This window comes from Felis catus, chromosome B2, assembly GCF_018350175.1.
Source record: "Felis catus isolate Fca126 chromosome B2, F.catus_Fca126_mat1.0, whole genome shotgun sequence".
Lineage (NCBI taxonomy): Eukaryota > Metazoa > Chordata > Mammalia > Carnivora > Felidae > Felis > Felis catus.
The window spans coordinates 15,955,877-15,978,813 of record NC_058372.1 but is presented as its reverse complement, the minus strand read 5'-3'; the positions used below and the strand labels follow the sequence as shown (position 1 = coordinate 15,978,813).

The 22,937-nt window shown below is 42.8% G+C and overlaps 1 protein-coding gene across 6 annotated transcripts in view; it reads left to right on the top strand.

The window, feature by feature from the left end:
- PHACTR1 (phosphatase and actin regulator 1) overlaps positions 1 to 22,937 on the top strand; it is a 572,878-nt gene that overhangs the window by 115,259 nt on the left and 434,682 nt on the right. The gene's annotated exons all lie outside the window — the stretch shown is intronic.

Sequence of the window (22,937 nt, the reverse complement as noted above, 5' to 3'; positions counted from 1 at the left end):
CAAAGCATTCCCCAAACTGAGCCTAAAGCAGCATTTGTTATTTCTCATGATTCTGTGGATCGTCTGGATGCTTCTTTTGGTCTGAGCCAGACTTGAGAGGGCTGGCTGGTCAAGAATGGTCTCACTCACATGACTGAGCCTCAGCTGAGACAGCTGAGGTGCCTGGGCTGGTTGGAGCCTGTGACATCAGGCAGGAGGCTCACCTCAGCTTTTGGATGTGGTGGCACAAGGATTCCCAGTAGCTAGGAAGGGTAAATCCCAATAAGCAAGCACTTTTTAAGTCTCCGTTTGCTAATCCGTCAAAGCCGATGCAGATTGAAGAAGGGTAGCATCCATCATTCGCTGGGAGTTACTACAAAACGACCCCCCTGTGACTATTCAGACTCCACGATACAGACATTTTAGGTTAGCCAGCCCTTCTAATCCCCATACACAGCTATAAAGAGAGCTCTTTAGAATATTCTGTGGCGCGTCCACAGCTTTGTTCCAGTAAAAAATCAAAACCTTTAGGAAAAGTGCAACACTTCGTAGAGCACCGAATCATCATCTATATGTAATTCTTGGCCTTTCAACGTTTATTTATTTTTGGGACAGAGAGAGACAGAGCATGAACGGGGGAGGGGCAGAGAGAGAGAGGGAGACACAGAATCGGAAACAGGCTCCAGGCTCCGAGCCATCAGCCCAGAGCCCGACGCGGGGCTCGAACTCACGGACCGCGAGATCGTGACCTGGCTGAAGTCGGACGCTCAACCGACTGCGCCACCCAGGCGCCCCAATTCTTGGCCTTTCAATCTCTGCTAGGTTTCCCAGTAAGAAAGTCTTTGGAAGTGTCTTAAAAACTTGAAGGGGACAAGGAAGAGTAAGGCATTGTTATCATCTCTCAGGAGTGGATAGGGTGGCTTTCGTTTCCCACCCCCTTTATTATTTTATTTATTTATTTCGTTGGTTTGGTTTTGGTGAGAACAATGATGACTTTTTTTTTTTTTGTTTTTCCAGAGAATGCTCACACAGACAGTTCTCGTATTTTAGTCATCCGGTTTCTATTCTTAATCAGAAAAACGACATTGGTATACAAGTTTGAAATAATACAGAGTTGAGATTGTAAACGAAATGTTTGGCACTTTGATTTCGAATTAATTTCCATTTTCTCTTGCCAGCAATGGAAGCTGTGCCTTTGTAAATCTCCCTGGGGAGTAACCCTTCTGGTAAGGGCATGCTGCTTGAAGATAAGAGATGGGATGAGAAGGAGAAAAGGGCCGGAGGAGAGGGAAACCGTGCAAGTGAGACGTAGTGGGAAATTGCATAAAGCGCCTCTTTGCTCTGAAACAAGTTTCCATTGTCTTTAGAAACATCAAAAATACTTGATCACAGGGGCGCCTGGGTGGCTCAGTCGGTGAAGCGTCCGACTTCAGCTCAGGTCAGCATCTCGTGGTTCACGAGTTCGAGCCCCGCGTTGGGCTCTGGGCTGACAGCTCAGAGCCTGGAGCCTGCTACGGATTCTGTGTTTCCTTCTCTCTCTGCCCCTCCCCGCCCCCCCCCCCCCCAAATGAATAAACATTAAAAAAAATTTAATTTAAAAAACACTTGTTCGCAGGTAATGTTATGACACAGCGAGCACTCAATCGTGTACGCCACACGTTTTATAAATAAGGAAGGGAGGGGCGCCTGGCCGACTTGGTTGGAGGAGCACTCAACTCTTGATCTCGGGATTGTAGGTTCAAGCCCCACATTGGGTGCAGAGATTATTTAAAAATAAAATCTTAAAGAAACACAACAAATAAGGACGGGAGGTTAAATAAGCTGCTAAGCTTCACCCACCCTGATCCACGTTGGAACCCAGACCTAAGAGCAAACAAATTGAACAATCTGACTTTACTCTGTCTTGGTGAATGGTGTTCAGGAATGTGAGAACGCCTTGAGAGAAACTTTTGGAGAGGCTAATTCTATTTGCAAGCCACACGAGGAGGTCATGGTTGAGGTGCACCCCCCTGGCCTCAAGCCAAAAAAGATGAGACTTAAGAAAATGGTCAGGAGAGGGGCGCCTGGGTGGCTCAGTCGGTTGGGCGTCTGACTTCGGCTCAGGTCGTGATCTCCCGGTTTGTGAGTTCGAGCCCCACGTCGGGCTCTGTGCCGACAGCTCAGAGCCTGGAGCCTGCTTCGGATTCTGTGTCTTCCTCCCTCGGCCCCTCCCCTGTCTATCTCTCTCACACACACACAAAAGTACATAAACATCAAAAACTATTTAAAAAACAACAAGGGAAATTATAAGGAGAGTCTGTTTTGGGTCGTGTGGTGCTGGGGGAGCACAGCAGCTGCCGTAGGACTCGGGCGGAAGAAACATGAAAGACAGGAGCCTCTGCAGCCACAGAACAGAGATCTGTGGTTTCTGGAAGTCACTGGCCTCCTGTCCACTAACCGTCAAAGGTGTGTGTTTCCAGGGAATGAGACGTGGGCAGAAATAGCAAACTGACCCGGAGCTCCTAACTGCACTTTGGCACCTGGAGGGACAGTGAGATCCCAACAGGGAAACCCTGTATAACAATGGGCTTCTGAGAACCCGAGACCTAGTGGGAAGCCGCAAGGAGCCAGCCAGTCCCCTGGTTGGGGATCTCCTAGGGAGAGACGCCAAGCAGATGGTGGCTGGGGGACAGCTGGGGGACAGCTGGGTGGGAGGCCTTTTGACACTCTGCAAAGCTGTCTGTGAGGGACAGTTGACTTTAAAACTCTGCCCCAACCAGAAGAAACCGATGCCGGCTCACGACGGTCCTAAGCAACGAAGACATCCCCTGAGCCTTATCTGTCTCTTCTTTCCACGACTTTCCCGAGTCCTGGGGGAGAAGGAGCGTGTAGAGAGTGTGGGCCGAGGGCAGTAAGGAGGGCAGAAACCCCAGGCCGGAAGGAAATAAGTGTGCGATGAAAACTGAGTTTTCTGGACATATTAATTACCGAATTGACAGTGTTTCAAGGTCTGCAGTGAGAAAAGGATTTTGTATTTTCTTTTGTTTTGTTTTGTTCTTATCTCTGAAAAGTGGCTGAGCGTTCGTCACGGCACAAAACCTGACCGTCTGTGGTGGCTGTGCCATTTACTAGTGTCCATATAACCTTGGGCAGCTTACTTATATTCTCTATGCTTAGATTTCTTTTTTTTTTTTTTAGTGTTTATTTTTAAGACAGAGACAGAGCATGAGTGGGGGAGGGGCGGGCAGAAAGGGAGACACAGAATCCGAAGCAGGTTCCAGGTTCTGAGCTGTCAGCACAGAGCCCGACGCGGGGCTCAAACTCACGAACCGTGAGATCATGACCCGAGCCAAAGTCGGACGCTCAACCGACTGAGCCACCCAGGTGCCCCTCTATGCTTAGATTTCTAATTCCACGAAATGGGAGGATGAGTGTCAGCTTTTCATGCGACTTGGGAGGAGAGGAAATAAGTTGACGTGTCTCAAGTGCGTCAAAGAGGAAATGACACGTGGGGACCACGAAGGGGGGTATCTCCAATGAAGTTGGTGAAAATCCACATAGTGAGTCCAAGAAGTTAGTGTGAAAACATCACTGGGTAGTGAAGTTACCTCTGGATGTGGGTACGTTTGTCCTGTTGGCTTTCATACGCATTGGAGATCTGCGTGACACGTAAAAGTGCTAGAAGCAAGGGGCGCCTGGGTGGCTCAGTCGGTTAAGTGTCCAACTTCCGCTCAGGTCATGATGCACAGTTCATGGGTTCAAGCCCCACGTCGGGCTCTGTGCTGACAGCTCGGAGCCTGGAGCCTGCTTCAATTCTGTGTCTCCCTCTCTCTCTGCCCCTCCACCACTTGAGATCTCTCTCTCTCTCTCTCTCTCTCTCTCTCTCTCTCTCAAAAATAAATAAACATTTAAAAACGTGCTGGACGTGAGCTGACCCACTCGCGTGACCGGAAGAACACGGTACTGTATTGAATTACACGAATTGACTTTTATAAAAATCCCTCCCTCAGTTGGAGCTAGAGATTCATCCTCTATTTTGATTCTGTCTGTGGTTTCGTCTATTACCGTAATAGGACAGAAGTAGTTTCCTACCAGTAGGTTGTACTCAGCCCTCATTCATTACATGCATTTTTCCCCTTAGTTTGCAGACAAATACAGGCTAAAACTCATTAGCTGTTAGGGATCATTTGCCGCATTGTTAGGGTATGACTACATTGTGATTTTCCGCATTCCTGAATTACCTTTGCCGTGATTTTCCTTCCAAGAGAAGGAAAGTTCTGCTGCCTGCCTGATGTCTCTAATGGGATTATACATCTGCACACGATTAAAGAAGAGAGAAGCCATATAAATATGTTTCACTCTCAATCTACTGCTCTGAAAGAAGAAGGCTTAAGGTTGGATTTCAGAGGGCTTGGGAAGCGGCGGTGAAGGCAGGGATGGAGACCCTGAGGGAAGTAGATACAATGCTGTCGTATTTCCTAACTCTGTTTTCATCACACACTTAATCCCTTTTCGGCCGTGGAATAATAGGATCTATTAATACACCTGGGTCCCGAAGTTTCAGAAGATTAACATTAATACACATGGTCTGTGGGTGTTTGTGTTTTGATCTAACAGTGTAGTGGTCAAGAGAACACCGGTTCTTGATAAATAATAAATAATAAATAACCCCGCGGGCTTGATTCTGGGCTCTGTCCATCCTCGCTTCAATCCCCCCGCCGCCCCCCACCCCGTCCTCACTTCCACCCCACCCCCCAGCCCCTGACCTTGGGCAGGGAACTTCTGCTCTCTGTGCTCAGGTTTCCACCTGTGTAACATGAGTGCCAAGGAAATTAAGTTCATGTATTTAAAGTGTTTAGAAGAGCTAATGACGTTATTAGCTATTACTGGTTACTTCAAATGATAGCTAAGGGTTTAGTATTGTTCTTCTCCATTTTATTTAGAAACATACCAGCGTTTTACAAATGGAATAGAAAAAAATGACCGCAACACTTCAGTTTGTATTAATACGGCTTATCTCTGTTTTTAAGAAGTTTTGAAAAATCACGTGCGGGAAGGAATAAATCCTACCATTCTTGTTTTTACGTGGTATGTACATTATAAAAGTCACATTGAAAAACAGCAATGAGCCTCAACAGCCTATACGCTGCCTTCTTCCTTCCCACCGACTTCCTTCCCGTTTCATTGTTTGCATTATTATGCTGCCGCTTTTGAAAAATTTTTTTAATGTTTATTTATTTTTGAGAGAGAGAGAGAGAGAGAGAGAGAGAGAGAGAGTGCAAGAAGGGGAGGGGCAGAGAGAGAGGGAGACACAGAATCTGAAGCGGTCTCCAGGCTCTGAGCTGTCAGCACAGAGCCTGACGTGGGGCTCCAACCCACAAACCGTAAGATCATGACCTGAGCCAAAGTCAGATGCTTACCCGACTGAGCCACCCAGGCGCCCCTACGCTGCTGCTTTTATTTAAAAAAAAAATTTTTTTTTAACATTTATTTATTTTTGAGACAGAGAGAGACAGAGCATGAACGGGGGAGGGGCAGAGAGAGAGAGGGAGACACAGAATTGGAAGCAGGCTCCAGGCTCTGAGCCATCAGCCCAGAGCCCGACGCGGGGCTCCAACTCACGGACTGTGAGATCGAGACCTGAGCTGAAGTCGGACGCTTAACCGACTGAGCCACCCAGGCGCCCCTATGCTGCTGCTTTTAAAACAAAGATATTCATGTGCCTCCTCTTACATCAGGACCTTTTTTGAAAGAAACTACCCAGACTCGGTCTCAGGGCCACATGCCTATTGTTGTAAAGGAATAACTTAGCCTCCATATTGGATGAATGTCCAAATTATACCATTTATTTTAGAAAAAAAAAATTGGATTTAACACGGGAGGGACACGTCAGGGGCAAATGGCAACCAGAATTGAAGGGTCCCCACGCTCTGCCATCTGGAGCCAACCCCACACTGGGCACCTAGAAAATTCCTTTTCACTGAGAGTACTCGCCCATTGAGCATATAAACAAGTCCTCCTTGAGCGGTTAGTCAAGCAAGGCATGAAGATCTGCTTTCCTTCGGTTACAGGCCGTTTGGGAATGTTAAACCCAACCAGGCAGGAAGCCAGATGGCAACAGTACAACCTTTAGGTGAACTTGGCAATCCAGCCCTGATCTTGGCTTCAGAGACTCCTGGCCATTGCTTTCCCCTGACTCCTGGCTTGTCCTGTCACCCCATACCTTCCGCCTACCCAGCTGTACTTTCCAGAATTTCCTCCTGTCTCCATGTTTGCTCCTTCGTCATACGATGCTGTGCGGGTTGCCTCTTTCGTCACGAAATTAAGGTTTGCTGCACTCACCATGACTCTCCATAACCTCTCCATTCGTGAGGAGGTAAGCCTTCAAAATGATGAGCAGAAGGAAAAGAAATGTTAAGAGGAGAATTTTTTTTTTGTCTCCATAATGTTAGGTTTACATTAGTAATGAGATTTTTTTTCCAGATTAAAGTTTTCTTTGAATTGTAATTAATAATTTTAATATGTTGGGAGTGTTTTTCAGTATGGTTCTATGCATTCACTTACATCACAAGGCTGTGTCACGTTGAAAGTAATTTTTGCACCTGGCTAACTCCAAAAAATCCAGACATGTCACTGATTGATTTAGAAACAGGAACACCAATAGACGGTACATTTATTTCATCTTGTTTTCAAGATTTTATTTTTAAGCAATCTTTACATCCAGTGTGGGGCTCGAACTCGCAACCCAAAGGTCAAGAGTCTCATGCTTCACTGATTGAGTCCACCAGGCACCCCTCGTGAGCGGGGAAGGTGCAGAGAGCCCAACGTGGGGCTCACACTCACGAACCGCAAGATCATGACCTGAGCTGAAGCTGGACGCCCAACCACCTGAGCCACCCAGGCGCCCCCCTTTTTTTTTAATCTATGCATTTACCATTTTTTCCAGAAAGCAATTGAACCGCTCACTCACAAGGATACATATCCTCCAACAAGATCGCTTGATTTACAGTTGTGACACCCCCCTGCCTCCAAAAAAAGGACAGAAAAAAAAAATTAAACATAAAGTTGGAAGTAACATAGAGCCCAAGAGGCTAAACACATATATCTTCGTGACCCAAATCTTTTCTTTGGAGGAATTCACCTGGTTGACTAGAAAAATGGAAACATAATCAAATTTAGTAGCAATCCCCAGTAGTTACTAGAATCAAATTTAGTAACAGTTCGTCAACTTACAGAACAAGTGACTTTTACCTGCCCGAGAGACTTTCCTGTGGGGACCCAAGTGTAGCCTATTTTGCTGCTTGTTATTCGTTCTCTCTGCCACTCAAGTATTCCAATGACTCTGACATAATTATAGGCCATCCTTGAATCTTCTCTAATTTATTTCTTAAGTACATAATTTATAATCTTTATTACTTGAATATTAACAATAAAAATCACTGGCAATACATCTTAAACATACTCTGCCAGAGAACCTCCAGGTCTGCACAATGCTCAAGGTCCATAAATCAATATAAAGGAAATAATAGCTCAGGCTAAGGGCAATTAATCTTGAGACAAAGGTTAAGTAGGGATTTCTCCTGTAACTCCTCATGAAAATGAGCACACGTTGATTACCTGGATGCCTTTCTCCCATGACATCCTGACAGAACTAGCAAGAAGTTCCATGGGATTAATTATTTTAACAGCCTTGAAAAGAGGCTGTGAATAACATTTTTTTTAAAGCACCTAAATAAGCAATTCTGTCCAATACCTACATTTTATCACTTGTCATCTTTATTAATTGCTTCTTATCATAAAGCTGATTATCATTAAGCTATTGATTTTTTTCGGCAAACAGCCCATCTTGAAATAGTGTTATTGGCAGGGCACCTGGGTGGCTCAGTTAAGTGTCCGACTTCTGTCCAGGTCATGATCTCACAGCCCGTGAGTTCGAGCCCTGCATCGGGCTCTGTGCTGACAGCTCGGAGCCTGGAGCCTGCTTCGGATTCTGTGTCTCCCTCTCTCTCTTCCCCTCCCCTGTTCACACACACACACACACTCTCTCTCTCTCTCTCTCTCTCTCTCTCTCAAAAATAAATATTTAAAAAAAATTTAAATAATATTATTGGTTAAAATTCGTCAAGTTTTCCTGAAAGGACTTTTCCTGTCTTTTGCTGAATCACTTTAAATACAAGGGCTATCCAAACAGCTGTTAGAACCTTACTGCATAAACATCGAAGCAACTTCATTCAATGTATTATTGTAGGGCCTGGTTTCATAGACACTTTGGGGTCACACACCCTTGAGAAAATGATGAAAGCTATAGACCCCTTCCCCATAACAATGCACAACGATTCATCCTATTAAATGTTACATGCCTTTTCAGAGATGTTACGGACCTCCTAAAACCTATGCAAAGGCCCCTCCACCCCAAAGATGCCATTCCTTCTAACTCAAATAAATTGACGCTGGTTATTTTAAGATATATACACATAAATGAAAGCCGGCATAAACTTTCATAAATGAAAGTTCTGGGACTTAACTAGAAAGGACCGTAGCATCACTGTGGAGAGATAGACTGTGAAATGTTTTCATTCATGTAAAAGGCAACAAAAGTCCCCACACAGATGGAGATCCAGTTTACTAAAATTAACAGACCCTGATGTTTATAACTGAGAGAATCCTGGAACTCCCAGATATTGATATTATCATGGAAGCAAAAGGAAGCTTGAAAGTGTCCCTCCTTCATGAGAAGACTGGACCTTGGCAGGCACACCAATGATATTAAAAAAGGCTGAAGTGAATTCTGATATCACCTCCAACTATATTATATGACGACATAAAACACAGTTGTATTTTCTGACTTCGATGAGGGAAGGAGTCCTGAAATAAATAGAATATTTAGGAGCTATTGTGATTGGATATTTGGGTCTTTTCGGTACTCATTAGTCATTTTGGTTTTTAGCAATTGCTCAGTGCCTCTCTTTTCCAACAGCAAATTTAATTTGGGGGTGGGATTGTCAAATTAATCCAGAGCTAGAATTATCTGTACAAAGAAGTCTGTGGGCTCTGATGACCTTGCTAATCTTAACCAATCACAGGTGGCTTAGTGGGTAGGCAACAGAATTGTCATTCTGTGATTTTGCTAATAGGACGTCAATTGACCAAAAGGATTTATTTATAGATCATGAAATTCTCAGCTTAAAGTGGAACGTTATGCTTCTGTGTTCTCTTACTGGTTACGAACTGCCACTGATGTTTCCAGTTCCCTACTTAAAAACTATTAGGGTTGACACTGTGTATTTCCTGTAGATTACCTGTCTGTATTCAGCACAAAAACATTACACATGAGAACCCAGAAATTGAAGCAGATTTAGACTCTGTGAGAGGACATAAAATTTTGTGCAGGTATTCTTTTTATACGAAAATAGCTATGAAAAGTAGATGATCAAAGGTATTCTGTGGTGGAATTTACTATTCATTTTTGAGTTTTTTATTGGTGATAATTAGCGTTTTAGTATTACTTTAAATTCACACTTGAGAACTTGGGAAGTGTAATATTTTGTAAAAAAAAAAAAAGGGGAGAAGGAAATTCATGAGAATTTAACGGTAGCTTTCTCTGGATGGGTAGGATGATGGATGATTTCTATTCCCCACTGTTTCTTTATCTTTCTTTTCCAATTTTTCTGTTATATACATGTATTGCTCTTATCATGAGCAAAAAGCAACAAAAGAAACTCCATTGGGGGGGAGGATAGTGTTCTCGGTGTAAAAAATGTGGGCCTTTTTATTTTATTTTATTTTATTTTTTTATTAAAAAATTTTTTTTAACGTTTATTTATTTTTCAGACAGAGAGAGACAGAGCATGAACGGGGGAGGGTCAGAGAGAGGGACACACAGAATTTGAAACAGGCTCCAGGCTCTGAGCCGTCAGCCCAGAGCCCGACGCGGGGCTCGAACTCACGGACCGCGAGATCATGACCTGGGCCGAAGGTGGCCGCTTAACCGACTGAGCCACCCAGGTGCCCCTGTGGGCCTTTTTAAAAAGCAACTTTTCATAGAAGCAAGACATACCTTGTGGCCTTTGGCCAAGGCTGCCACATTGTAGAGGTGAGGAGGGGCGATGCCTGACTTGAAGGGGTGTGAGTGGAGTGTCTCAGAAAAAAAAAAAAATGTGAAAATCACACATTTCGAGGCTACAGAAGCTTCTTTCTAGTATTGAAAAGAACTATTTACATGAAGTCGTATCTCAGCCTGAGACAACCCCGGGGGACTCTTAGGAGGTTTAATGGAAGAGTTTGGGGCCACATTGTAGCCTTAAGGACAAGACCAAGGATTCAAGGGTCTTGGAAAGAAAGAATCTGAGAAAAAAAAAAAAAAGCATCGATAGTAAGATATTGGTTTCTTTAAATCTCTGCTGTGTGGCGTCAGCATATTTAAAGCTCACATTGATAATGTCTATATTGAACATGTAAATAAAAATAATGAGTTTGATAGAGGGGCACAGAGAGAGAAGCAAAGAGCCTGGAGTTTAGACTACCAGTCTATTATCAGCTAGTAACAGCATATGATAAAGATTCACTTCTTCTAAGACATAAACAACATTATAAAATCTTGATATGTGCAAACCTGACCATATGAAATTATACAAGAACTGATTTTTCAGTTTCCCCCAGAAAAAGAAAATAAAGTTGAAGTGCCCATCCATGTTTTCTGATTAAAAATCCATGATATAACTGCGAGGGATGACATCCTTAATATAGGAGGAAATTTTATCTATGGCTCAGTTGGTTAAGCATCCAACTTTGGCTCAGGTCATGATCTCGCGGTGTGTGGGTTCAAGCACCGCGTCGGGCTCTGTGCTGACAGCTCGGAGCCTGCAGCCTGCTTCCGATTCTGTCTCCCTCGCTCTCTGCCTCTCCCCTGCTCATGCTTTGTCTCTCTCAAAAGTAAATAAACATTAAAAAAATTTTTTTAAAGGAAATAACACACGATCTAAACTAGGAGTCCGAAACAGAATCCACACTATATAACCGATAACTGAATTGTATACTCATAGAGGTTTTGCTTTAGACTAATGGGCTTCTTTCCAGGTCAAAGCATGTGTCACACTCTAACATCAACAAAGAAAGTTCATCATGGTCCAGTTGGGGATGTGGAACAGTAAACACTGCAAAATAATTCATGTCTGTAGCATGCCTCAAATAGTTAGACAATTCATCTCTTGTCAACAGGAAGCACTTCTGGGCTTTTTCAACCTGGTCCTGGTATGTGGCAGCAAAGAGATGTTCTAGAGAGTCAAGAATTTATTGTATGAAAGATGATGAACTCTCAAAGCAAGCAAAATGGAAATGCTTGTATTACATTTAGCGTAATGCTTAAGATTTCATTTATCCTGTTGCTTGTTTCAAAGTTCTCTGCCTCCTGAGATACTCACCCGGAAGAGAACCACTTCCCGCACCCCTCATCCTTTGTCCCCCTTGTGTTGTCAGGCACAAAGAAGTACACGGCAGAGCGCCTGGGTGGCTCAGTGAGTTAAGTGAGCCCAACTCTTGATTTGGGCTCAGGTCATGATCTCACAATTTGTGAGATCGAGCCCCGTGTGGAGGTTTGTGCTGACAGTGCAGAGCCTGCTTGAGATTCTCCCTCTCTCTCCCCGTCCCTCTGTCTCTCCCCTGCTCCTGCTTTCTCTCTCTCTCTCAAAATAAATAAATTTAGATATATATATATATTTTTGAAAAGCACATGGGGATATAGAAAGATTGATGAGTCTTTGTCTACACCAAATGTAAAAATACCTTCCCTGAACCAGGACACTTGACCTCTTTTCCATCACGGCCAGTTAAAGTCTTAGAAACTATGAGGTGCTTTGTAAAAGGAGTCTTCCTGAGATGTTCTTTAACCTGTAGTTTTAGAGTATCCACTATAATGTGATCCAAAGGGCAGATTCCAGATTAGCATGGGGCCAGAATATGACGAGGAAGATAAGATATGGAGAGATGTAGTCTTCGTTTCAGAGCCTATTAATTGTCTGTCCTTGGTGACGTTGTTTACCGATGCAGTTCACTGTCTTCTCATCTGTTAAATGGCTTCTGAGGTCCTTTCCACCTCAGAAACGCTATGATGTAAAGAATTATCCACATGTTATTTGTTCCTTTGCTTCCTTTTCTGTGTGAAAGCTGAGCACATCTGAGGTATCTTTTGATATACCAGATCATCACTGCTCTAGAAACCTCTGTACCGTAATCTGAATCTGCCCTTCTGTCTATCCTCACCACTGCCGCCATGTTTGAAAACACCACCTCTCTCACCTGAATTATTGACTGGTCTCCTGCTTGTCACTCTTGCTCAGACACACACACCACACACAGTCCGTTGTCCACATGACAGGCGGAATGAGCACTTCTAAGTACCAATCCTCCAATGGCCTCTATCTTGGAATAAAATCTCAACCCCTTTGCCTGCCTTAGAAAACCCTGCACGGTCTGGCCTCTGCCTCTCCATCATCCTTCTTCCGCCCTTATTCACCATGCTTAGTTGCTCTGGCTTTTTTTTTCTGCTCTTCACAAACACCGAGCTCTCTCCCACCTGAGGGCTGGCTTTTGAACAAATGGCTGACTCTATCTGGAATAGTAGTCCCCGATCAGTCGCCACGATGGATCCCCAAGGCTGGGCCTTTCTTGTGATTCTCAGTTTGGTTGCTGTCTCCCTTGGAGAGCTTTCCAGAACCCCGGTCCCGACATGTTCTCCGGTCACTCTCCATTTGGTCATCCTGCATGAGCTCCGCCATAGCTTGGACCATTTTCCGAAATCATGTCATTTGTGTGTGTGTCCACTTGTTCACTGATTTTATTCCCACTCACCCAAAAATATGTGAAGAGATTTTGCTTATATTTTCCACTGATGTATCAGTAGAACAGTGCCTAACTCAGTAATCATTTTTTTCAATAGCTATTTTAGAAAATAGCTATTGAAAGATTGGATGGAATCTTTCATCCAATCTTCCATCCAAGATGGAAGATTTTAGAAAAAAATAAAAATATGTTCCCTTTGACTGAAATAATTTAGTTTCATCAACTCTGGGGGTCTGAATGGCATAACTGATCCATTGATATTAGTATAAATGTCTCAGCCTTGTTCCCAGAAGAGGCCTGAGCTTGTGAAGTCTGGTTCTAGAAACTGAAATTTCTGCAGATTGGGCAGAGTTAAGCGGGTTTAAGTTAGTGCAGAGAAATGGTAGTATTAACCCAGAAGAAGTGAAAATAGAGGGTGCAAGGTATCTTCATGTAACTTACACCTTTAAATTATATACAGCTATCTGTAAATTAAACAACCAAGAATAAACCAGGTATAAATAAGACATGCCTGTTTCAAACAGAAAATTCACACAGATTCAAATACGGTCAGAGCGCACACAAGTCCAGAAAACCATAGCAGTGGATAGAAACAAAAATATTAGTAATCCAAGCAAAACATATGCTAAGATGGTTTATCCTTGCTTTTGAAATGTGATGGTGTGAGCCATAAGGGAGTGAGATTAGAAAAACAAAAGTCTGGGGCGCCTGGGTGGCGCAGTTGGTTGAGCGTCTGACTTCAGCCAGGTCACCATCTCGCGGTCCGGGAGTTCGAGCCCCGCGTCAGGCTCTGGGCTGATGGCTCGGAGCCTGGAGCCTGTTTCCGATTCTGTGTCTCCCTCTCTCTCTGCCCCTCCCCCGTTCATGCTCTGTCTCTCTCTGTCCCAAAAATAAATAAAAACGTTGAAAAAAAATTAAAAAAAAAAAGAAGAAAAACAAAAGTCTGAATCAATAGTTCTCTTCATATTATCTTCAGAATGAGTCAGAACATCATAAAGCTTTCCTCCTTGTAGGCAAATAGATCAAATCAAACTCCTAATGGTGACTTATTTTTGAGAAGTTGCTAGGACAACCTAGAACATGCTAGAACAGGGGGACGGACCACCCTCAAGAGGAAGCATCTGCACATTTTCAAGTACTGCCACCCCCAAGATGAACATTTGATCCTCGGAAAAATGAAATGATTTGCTTTTGACTCACAACTGGTTTAGCCATGAGGGGAATTCAGAAAAGGAGAGTAGGTGAGAAGCTTTGAGAACGAATCGGAGCTGGGGCCCAGATGGGATGGAAAAGGTGACAGGGGCAGGGATAGCCGGGCAACCCCCGAGGGAGAGAACCACGGACACAGTAGACCTCTTTAGGAATGTGTCTTGGGAGTAAGGATAAGCCTGAGATAAGTATATCCGTGGGAGGAATGAAGAGTCTTGTGGAGTACCTGGAATTATAAAGGCATTTCTTCCTCGCCAGCCCATCACAGGCATCTGGGCCGAGGAAGACAAGACATTTCTGGGGATGCCTGTGTCGGACTGTGAGACAGAATATAGCATAGGGGAGGTATGGAGTGCCCTTTTGCCTCATCCTTTATCTGGGAGCCACTTTTGCAGTGTGCCCGACCGAATCAAGGAAACATTCTTTTCAAACATTTCTTTGTTGGCTTTAATTTTATTTGCTTTATTTTTCAATGGACCATACATTCTTATCATTCAAAATTCAGAAGCTTCAAAGGGCTATACAAATGAAACAGTTCTGTGCCACCAACGAATGGTACACATTTCTAGGTGCCCCTTGTGGGAGATATTTCAAAGAAGAAAGTATATGAGGGGGGACAGATACTACACGTCATAGAGTGCTTTATTCTCTACCATAGTGTCACGCAAAGTATGACCGATTTGACTGTTTCACATCTTCTGACCAAAAAAGGCAGGGGGTGGGGAGTTAAGTGGCATATCCCAGGCTTATTACCTTTTTAGTGGAAATGTCCAGAATAAGACCCAGCTGGGGACGGGGGGAACACAAAGGAGAGAAAATAATTAAAGATAACTATAATAAATGAAATTTCCCATTACTAGTTTCATCCTTGGTGTTTTGAACAGCTACAAAGCAGAAAGTTTTAGATTCCTTTTGAGGCAAAAAAAGAAAATTTAAATCATTAGTTTGCCTACATTGTTTCTTTATAAAATTCTATAAAAAAAAAATAATGGCCTTTTGTTTAGTACCCCAAAAGCGACAATAATCATGGTCTTGGTGCTGGGGAATTAAGCACCAGGGCCTTTGTTTCAGCTTGAATACCTTTCTGGAACTTACCAGGAAGCCATCAACTTCACCTGACTTCTAAAGACATCTGAAAAGACACCCACAGCAACTTAAAATATTAAGGTAATATTAATTACCTGGCTCTGAATTTCAACTCCCGTCTTTCTCTTTCTCTCCCCTGCCAACACTGTTTCTTTCTTCAGTTCCAAGTTCAGCGTCAACGATGAGAAAAGGGACTCTTTTTTTCCTACTGGCCAGGCAATGCCTCCGAAGTTTTTGGTAGCACCGTTTAGTGAATTTCAAACAGCAGAGTCCAAATCTTGATTTCTCGTGAGCTTGACTTGTCAGGATTTTATCTCTTTCATTGATCCGGAAGCCAAGAACGTTCATCCATCAGGAAGGATTTTAGGCTGAATATGAAAGTGGAACATCTGCAGCAACACTTAGCAAACTGAAAGGTGAAGAGGCATCCCCGAGTACTAATCAAGCTGTCATCTCGGAAAAAATTTCCAGAACAAATGCAATAAAGAATGATTTAAAAAGGCGCTGTGTATCCCAGAGAGGGGCTCATTTAGCTTTGGTGTCCATTGCTAGAAATGATAGTTCCTGTGTCATATTGCTAGAGTCTAAATTACCTACTTTTAAAACTACTGTAGTTACAGAGAAGACAGAATTGTTCCAAGACAGCAAGGACCTCTTAAGCAATTCAGTCATAATTTGAAATATTTAAGATTATTTCAAATATTAACTGTGTTCACGAGCGTCTCCAGGGAGCCAGGAGTTTCTAAAAGGCATTATCTCATCAGTCCGATTAGTTCCTAATGTGCTGAATGCATGGAGCAGATATTTCAAATCTTTTTCACTCTATACCGCCACTACGTAGATAAGCAAGGGACACCATTTATCCAACTGAGTACAGTTGGACCAAATCAAGAGATGAGACAAACAAAGCACAAAAATCGCTTTCCCTTTATGAAATACAGCCCTACCTCAAGGTAGCTGAATGGCCCCGGGCAAGCAACTTAACATCCCCGAGCATCAGCTTTTTCTTCGTCAAAACAGGGCTAAAGCCTTCTTCACAGAATTATTGGGAGCGCTGTAGAGCTATGCATGTCAAAGTAGCAGTCCGGAGACTGACAATAATAGATATCTATATTAGTTCTTTGGAGCTGCGTAACAGTGTCACTTCACTTCGTGGCTTAAAACACCACCCATTTCTCGTCTCACAGTTTCTGTGGTCAGGAGTCCGGGCACAGCTTAGCTGGGTCTCACAAAGCTACGGTCAAGGGGTTGGCCAGGGCCGTAGTCTCATCTCTAGGCTCAACTGAGGAGGACCCATTTCCAAGCTCACATGCTTATTGGCAGAATTCAGCTCCTTTGAGCTGTAGGGTTGAAGAACTTGGATTTTCACTGACCATTGGCTGGAGGACCCTCTGTTCCTAGAGGCCTCGTGGGCCACCCTAATAAGGCCACTTGCGTTATCAAACCAGCAGGGGGGAGAGTCACCCTATATTACATAATCATAAAAGTGACATTTCATCACCCTAGCTGTTTTCTACTGAGTAAAAGCGAGTCAGAGTTCCTGCCCACACTCAAGGAGAATGGATCCCACGAGGGTTTAAAAATAAGAAGTATCCTCGGTCCACCCTAGAATCTGCCCACCACAGTATCTCATACCCTTTCTGCCTTACCAACCCTTTCTTTTTTCTTTAGTTTCTATGTCAGAAGACCATGACCCCTACCGTTCGTCAAAATCTTCTTGGTCTAAGTAGCTAAAGATCGCACTTTAGAGTTCCCTGAAAATAAAATAGAAGAAGACAACTCGCAGTGGAAAACACTTGGTGTTTGATAACAAGTCAAATTGTGTTCCATAAAATTACTAGTTGAGTAAAATTTGATTAAAATAGAAGCCCTCTTATTTTCTCTTGTTTCATGCTTTTGATGCATTTTTGTTGGAGTCTGTTCAGAAAATGATTGCACATCAAAATCATTGAGTACAGAAGTACTCATGAAACACAGGCACTATAAAGTAATTTCACTAACTAGCCTAGAAGTGGTTGTGGATTTTGTTCCCCAAGCGTGGTTAAAAATAGCCCCAAGTCCCAACATGAGGCCGAAGGGCATCGATGCACGTATTGGTCGTATGGTGGTTTGGCCATGTTTGGTATGCCCCACCTGAATCTCCAGTCTCTGGAGTCTCTGAGAACCAGGATCTTCCAAAGATGGTAGGAATTCGCATGACTACAAGGCTGTCGCTACCAATGGAAACAAGGACAGTGATGACTAGCTAACATTCACTACGTAGTTATTACGCGCCAGTTACTCTAAAATGCTCTATATATGCGATCGAACACAACCCCATGAGAAAGGAATAATTATGATTTCTATTTCACAAATACAAAAACAGAGACTTGGAGAGATTAGGGTCATAGAGCAGGCAAGCAAATAGAAAGGCTAACCTTAGAAAGGCTCCATCTCAGAACCTCAGAATTTGCCGTGAAAAACCAGGAGCCTAAATATTCTCTTCAAATGTTCTAGGACTGTCTGCCCGAAGCTGGATCAGAGTTGCACCTGTGGCCAAGGAATGGTGTCAGCCTTGGCTCTGACCTTCGCTCACCCTATCCTAGCTGCCGGTGAGCCATTACCCCTTCTCTCACAGCCAGTCAGTGGGGAGTGGAACAGGATATCCGTAACCCCCTCTGTCCCACATGGAGTCCTTAGCGGGATTCAGGAAGGGTCAGGTTGTACCGTGCCCACAAACAGAGTAGCTAGGGCGTTTCCGCAGCGCGCTGCCCCCTCTCAGTACTCCGTGGGTCCTGTGCACTGGTCCCCTTCCACCTGGTCCCACTGGCCCATAGTATGGGCACCAAGATATCCCTTGTTTCCTCAGGCATCAGCCTCCGTACCTGATCCCAATGTCTAATGCAATTAGTGGAGGCAGAACCCTGGTCACAGCACATCAAAATGTGCACATTTTGACGGACGGTGAGTCCATCCATATCACGTGATACGCCCCTCATTAAATTAAAATGAAAGACCGGATGGTTATACTCCATGCGCTCACCTGGGCCAGATGTGGTGAGGGTGGGCTGTGCAAGACGAAAAATTAAAGGTCTGTGGCAAGAAGGCAGGAACGTAGGTATAATACTGCTACAAAGCAAGAACCAAGGATCATGACCAGATATATGCCTCTGTCAGCAGAGATCGCTCCCAACCCCGAAGCAGAGGAGTTATATATGGACAAGACATCGTGAGCAGAGTTTTTATGTGGATGTCCCACATGAGACTTCAGGGAGATCCGGTTATTATGTCTCACTAACTAAAATTATTTTCAGACCTTTATATTCGGTTCTTTTTTATGTTAATTCTGTTAAGAATACTGTATAGATCTTTATAGAAATTCATCTCAAAAGGCAGAACATCTGATTTCACTCAAGCCAATATTTTGGCATGTCTAGTCTTCTTTCTTTAAACACTGGGCGTTTATTCCATTAACTTGCTCCATCGTGCTCACAACCCAAACGTAACAGAGAAAAAGCTTTCATCCATGAATAAGAAGCTAGTAGTGCCTGTATTTGGCGAGTTCCTTGTAGAAACCGACTTCCAGACACTTGAGTATGCAAGGAGACCTTCCCAAACCCCTGATTGGACCTGCTTCCTCACCCACATAGACAAGCACCAATGCATCACAGCGGGGGAAACTTCTGGGAGTCCTGAATGAAGTCCTATGTACTAATGGGTAATTCAGGCATGGATTTTCTATACCCATACCTATATTTTCTATATCATTACGCTTCTCACCATGTCTGCAAATAAAATGAAGTAAAACCTTGGACTGTAACTTGTTTCGGCGAGTGTTCCGCAAGATGAGCAAACATTTTTAATAAATTTTAACTTGATGAACGAGCAATGTCTCGCAACACGAGTAGTAGGTGAAGCCGAATGTCACATGATCACAACTGAGCCAATGGTTCTTGAGATTCGCTTTGATATACAAGTGCTTTAGATTACAAGCATGTTTCCGGAACGAATTATGCTCGCCAATCCAGGTTTTAGTCTGTACCCTCCACCACCTAAAGTAGTGACCGTTTCTTTTTGCCTTTTAATTTAATTCCAAAAGTGTTATCAGTGCTTTACAGAAGAGTGCTGTGTGGTTCATGAGTTCGAGCCCCATGTCCAGCTCTGTGCTAACAGCTCAGAACCTGGAGCCTGCTTTAGATTCTCTCTCTCTCTCTCTCTCTCTCTTTCTCTCTCTCTCAAAAAAGAAATAAACATTCTCTGACTGACTAATTTCACTTAGCATAATACCCTCCAATTCCATCCACGTAGTTGCAAATGGCAGGATTTCATTCCTTATGATTACCAGGTAAATACACTAACTAATTTGGATGTAAATTATAAAAAAAAGAAAAGAAAAAATAAAAGAAATAAACGTTTAAATTTTTTTTTTTAAAAGAGGAGTGCTATGCATGAAGGAAGCACTTAATAAATGCTGTTGCATTGAGCTGGTAAGAAAAAAAACACCACAGTCTCAGCAACTGAACTGACTTAGTCGGTGACATGGTCCCTCTCTCTGCCATGTTCAGACAAGACCTCGGGGATACTCTGGGGTACCTGGGCTACACGAGAGTGAGTTGCAGGGAGAAATTAACATTGTTGCTTTACTGTCTCTTCCACAGTAGGCACTGTAGGAAGCTCTTCAAATATACTTACTTCTTTTCATTTTCACAACTTTTTGAGGTATGAGATAAGGAAACTGAGATTTGGAGAAGTCAAGGTCAGATATTTAATACATTGTCAGATGGGGCTCCGACTCCAAGGCCATGTTCTTTCCATGAGGCCAATGTGTTCCTTGCTTCTTTTTCTCACTTGATGGACAGTCACATCATCCTACTAAAACTGAAGAGTATGCCCCTACAATATTTGCAGGAGGGTGCTAGGAGAGGCCACAACCTTGAATTTGCTAAGTTCTGGGAGACTACTGTTTACTACTGTTTACTAAGAGTAAAGCAGGTAGGACTTCAGAGTTTCTCTGCTCTGTACACTTCATTTGCAAGGGAAAGAGCACAATATATATGAATCGAGCTTCACATATCAAGATTTTCTCGTTCGTTATGTCTCTGGAAAAATAAGAATAATTTTTAAGGTGCTGATGACGAGATTAAAATCAAATTTCTAGCATGCCTGGGAAGAAAGTTAGTCTAATGGAATAGTTTAGTATTTGATGTTTACTGCAGCCGTCCAGCTATCAAAAAAGACTAGAGCTGATAGTTTTTAAAATAAGCACTCTATTTAAGGAATTACACAGAGTTGGCTGGGAAGGAGTGGTGTAAACATTTCAATTTTACACCACAATTCATTTTGATGAGTATCTGGCTTTAGTTGGTGTATCTCCCGTGGGAATCATTAGGCACTGACAGTGTTCTTTTCTACTGATATTATCACTTAATTAAGCAGCTTACTTCAGATGCCCGAGAGCGTCTGCACCTTTATATTAAAAATAAAAGAGTACTCTTTAGAACCCCTCGTCATTATCTTCACAATCTACTTCAGTTTTATGGCTTCGTATAAAGCAATCATGAGTGGTTATTTTTATGCTGTTAGAAATAAGGAGTTTTAGGGGCTCCTGGGTGGCTCAGTCGGTTGGGCAACCGACTTCGGCTCAGGTCATGATCTCACGGTTTGTGAGTTCAAGCCCCATGTCGGGCTCTGTGCTGACACCTCAAAGCCTGGAGCCTGTTTCAGATTCTGTGTCTCCCTCTCTCTCTGCAACTACCCTCCCCCACCCCACACACACACATGCTCTGTCTCTCTTTGTCTCAGAAATAAATAAAACATTTAAAAAAAAGAAATAAGGAGTTTTATTTTGTGGTAACCATACAGCACTGTATTTCTACCCCTTAATGAGAGACATTTACAAATAAAATAAATAAAAATGCATATCTAAAACAACAGTAAGGAAAAAGCTATATTTGACTAGGAAAAATGCAGCTAAAAATTTAATTGAAAAATTTCTGAAAGCAACCAGATGGTTAATTTGCATTACACAGGTATAAATAATTTAATTATTTAAAGCATAATTTTGTGTCTTCTCTCAGTATTATATGCTACATAGAAAAATCTTCAACTTTTGCCCACATTACTAAGAAAAATAGGTTATAAGAAGTGTGTCAATTTTTCTTGTAACAACAAGGTTGTAAGTAGGAGGCTGTGTGACCTTGACCAATGGCTCAAAGTTGTAAATTACTGATAATCTGTTTAAAGGGAAGGATGTTAATTTAAAGGATTAAAAATTATCTTAGCGTCTCACTGGTCAGGGCCTGATCTCCCGGTTCGTGAGTTTGAGCTCGCCTGGAACCTGCTTCAGATTCTGTATCTCCCTTTCTGTCTACCCCTCCCCTGCTCACACTCTGTCTCTCTCTCTCAAAAATAAATAAACATTAAAAAGATTTTTTAATAAAAATACAAAAATTATTTTAAATAATAAGACACATTTTAATAAATGCATTGAAACAGTAAAAGTATTTTTTTCTAAATATTGCAAAACATCAACATGAATACACTGTACTTACTATTTGAGGAATTTCAATGTACCAAAGACACAATGGACATCTAGCACATAATTACACATGTCTTCAGGGTTACAGTTTGACTTATCTCCCCATTATGTGCTATCTGAAACAACCATTTTCTTAGCAAAGATGCTTTTTTGCTATTTGGGATGTAGAAAGACTTTGTGGTGATATTTTGATGCTCCAAGTATCTTGAAGTTGGAATCAGTGGCACCCCCCCCCCCCCCCCCCCAGAGCTAGGCACCTGGGTAGCTCAGTCAGTTAAGCATCCAACCTTGATTTCAGCTCAGGTCATAATCTCACAGTTTGTGGGATTGAGCCCTGGGTCAGCTCTGTATTGATGGCACAGAGCCTGCTTGGGATTCTCTCTTTCCCTCTCTCTCTGTCCCTTTTCTGCTTGGGTGCACTGTCTCTCTCTGTCTCTGTCTCTCTCTGTCTCTCAAAAAAATAAATAAATCCCCTAGAGCAAGGAGAATATTCAAAACTTCCCCTTACTAGTTAAGAGCAAAAATCAATTTGAGTCAATTTTTGAAGACGTTAAAATAAATGTCACTTCTGTAGCTCTACTAAGGACTTCAGCTCCAGGAGTTTGGACAGCAGAAACCTCACACATCTAGTGCTATGATTGATCTTCTTTTCACTGTTCCCATTTCAATAATTGTTTGGGAACCTGAAAGAAAAGAGGAAACACAAATGAGGAGCCATAGAATGGCTGATGATACTAGAAGGTTGAGGAGGTAGCCACTGGGGGAAGCAGAGCAAGAAGACTGGAGGATAGCAGTTACACACACACACACACACACACACACACACACACACACACTTACCCAGAAACACCTTTTCCTTTTGAAGTTGAGGGGCAAACCAGTTGCTTGGAAACCATTGATTCCTTGTAAGTAATCTGTTAAGCCATGCCTCATAAATTGACATGTTGTTCCCAATGCCAATAAGAGGAAGGTCAAGGATTTAAGGCTGACAAGAGGAGCCAAGTTTTGCAGATATTCAGAGCGTGGTTAGCAAAGACAGGGCGCTGAGCAGTGGAGATGACACAGGTAACTGACCTCATACTGGGTATGACGCCTTGGCGATCAGTCAATAAAGTTCCCTTTGCCTTTCACTCAGAACAGGTCCATTTAATATTAGTATTTGTATAAAATGCTTTACATGGCCATAAATGTCCTTTATTTCTTTGAATAAATAAATTGTAGTAGAAACCAAACATGTTTTAAAGTCAAAGAGATGTAGGTCTGAACTTTAGTTGTGTCCTCACTAGCTGTGTGACCTTGTGCAAAATGGTTGATGTCTCTGAATCCCGGA